Genomic DNA, 2,438 nt, shown 5'->3' on the forward strand with positions numbered 1-2,438 from the left:
TGGTGGCATTTGGATATATTGGGTTCTTCGGCATGGACCATGAATACTCTAATTATTCTACAATGTAATAAAAACTAAAATAAAACAAAAAAAATTAAAGTACTGTATCCAAATTCACTCATCATGGTATAATTGTACTATATCATTTTTCACTCATCATGGTATAATTGTACTATATCATTTTGTAGATACAGTGTTTGAACTTTGAATAACTTTTTAGTACACATCTACAACATGTGAATCTATCTAACCCCGGCCCTAACGAAAACCAAAGTACAAATGAATATTCTTACATCTAGAAAAACTTGACACAAAACGATTCAAAAATGAAACAAATTATATAATATTAATTTCACGGACTCCTACCAGACCTCTGGCGGACACATCCTAGGCAAAATATGCAAACTCAACACTTGCTGCCCAACCGGAGCATCCAAAACCGCCAACCGCGGCGGCGACACCACCACATCCACCACCAAAATCCCACCACCACCACCACGGACAACACACACCCTACCACCACCAGCAGCAATATACTCAGCCCCTCTAAACATCTCATCCTCCATAACATCCACCCATACATCCACCGCATCATCATACTTTCTCAACACACCTTTTACTTCATCCACCATATATATCACCTCCTCATCCATCGCCGCCGCCGGACCTCTCCACCCACCCACCATCCCCTCCGGCATCGGCATCCACTCATCGGAATTTATATTATAAACAACTCCTTTACCCCCATTAATAATATAAAGCTTCTCTTTGCATCCCACAGCATCAATGGCTTCACGGCTAAACTTCACATCTATCAAAGAACTCATTTTCTTCCAAACCCCATTTGATATTTCACTCTTTTCATCAAAAAGATTCGATTCCCGGAACACCCATTTCTCCACGGACCTTGCAATGGTCTGTGTGAAGTGTGAGCCTATCCCACTTGCGACGACCACGGCGGCGCGTGAGACTCCGGCGGCGCACCACCGTCGTGGGTTTTGAAGTGGGGGTCCAGTAGACCAAGTCTTGGTAACTGGGTTGAAGATTAACGGGTGTGAAAGAGCTGGAACTAGGTCGCCGGTGGTTCCGGCGAGTAATACAAGTTTTCCGGCGACTGAAAGTGACTGCATGGGTAAGTTACGTGCAATAAACGACGGATGACGGAGGCACACGTGGCGGAGAAAAGACTCCGGTGGTGTGACATCACTCCATTCAGAAGAAACTGGATCAAAAGAAGATATTTTGATTACCGGATTAATAATATTATTATCGCCGGTGGTCGGAAAAGAGAGGATGTATAGCGAGAGGAAAGATGGGAAAGAGGCGGTGTAGATCACGCGCCGCCATGAACGGCAAACGGAGTAGAGGGTGGAAGGTGGGACTAGGTTGAGACAAAGTTGAGCTATGTGATCAGGTAGACCAGGTAGCAGAGGCTGCTGGTGGTGGTGGTCAAGTTTCCGGCGCTTGGTGGTGGTGGTGGTGGCGCGTGAGATGAAAGATGGATCATCAAGTGAAGGGGCCATAATAATATGTGGTGGTGGATAGAAGCTCAAACGGAAAGGAAACTTTGATACTTATATAGATGCGATGTAATGTGTATAGAATTAATTAAAATTAATTTATTATTTCTTTCCTTTTCTAGAAAACAACTTTTTGTCCACCTTTCTGATTTTTATTCATGAACAATATTCGTTTATTTTTTATTATCATTGTTTATCAAAATAATTGTAATTATATTATCTTTAAAAAAATTATAAAAATGTACAAGAGTATTTATATAGTCATATTGCAAGCTTTAGTTTTATAGACTTGATATGCGTATAAACTTTATTAGCAAATCAATAAATTTTTAGCCCACTTTTTAACCTTTTTTATTGCTTTTTGTAGTAAGCGATTTCTTAAGTAGACGTAGGTCAACTTTAATTTCTGTTAAGGTATTATCAGCAATTTAGAAATTAGTAAGAATGATGGCATATTTAATAAAATTAAAAATCAAGTTTTAGTTTATGATTTAGATATTTAGGTATAAAACTATAAATAAACCTAAACAAGTATTGTATGATTTTGTAATTAATCCATTCATTAAAAATTTAAAATATAAATAAGTAGAGTAATAAATATTAGTTGGCAGTTGATGTGGTCATGAAGGTTGAATAAAAAATTAGAATATCTTGATGAAAAGGTGTTTAGTTGGAGCATATGGAAGGATACAGACAAATATTAAATGCCAAAAGTTGGCATTGCAAGCAAGTTACATACTGAGTGGTGTATATTCAAACCTATCTATATCAAAGCCTTTTCACAATTTCCAAACAATAAATCTATATCCCGTGTGACATCTTTCTTTCCTCTTTTTCCTAATCATATATTTGTCTTGTAATCATTCACATAAGTGGTTTGCGTCATTGTTATTTTTTTACATAATCGTTTGCACAAAC

At 37.9% G+C, this 2,438-nt stretch overlaps 1 pseudogene; it reads right to left on the reverse strand.

Moving 5' to 3' along the window:
* Positions 1–266: 266 nt before the first annotated feature.
* Positions 267–1,609, reverse strand: LOC143581657 (F-box/kelch-repeat protein SKIP25 pseudogene; annotated as a pseudogene).
* Positions 1,610–2,438: the final 829 nt, after the last annotated feature.

Source organism: Bidens hawaiensis, unplaced genomic scaffold (assembly GCF_021521415.1).
Source record: "Bidens hawaiensis isolate Kalapana, Puna unplaced genomic scaffold, B.hawaiensis_p1.1 tig00031130_1, whole genome shotgun sequence".
NCBI lineage: Eukaryota > Viridiplantae > Streptophyta > Magnoliopsida > Asterales > Asteraceae > Bidens > Bidens hawaiensis.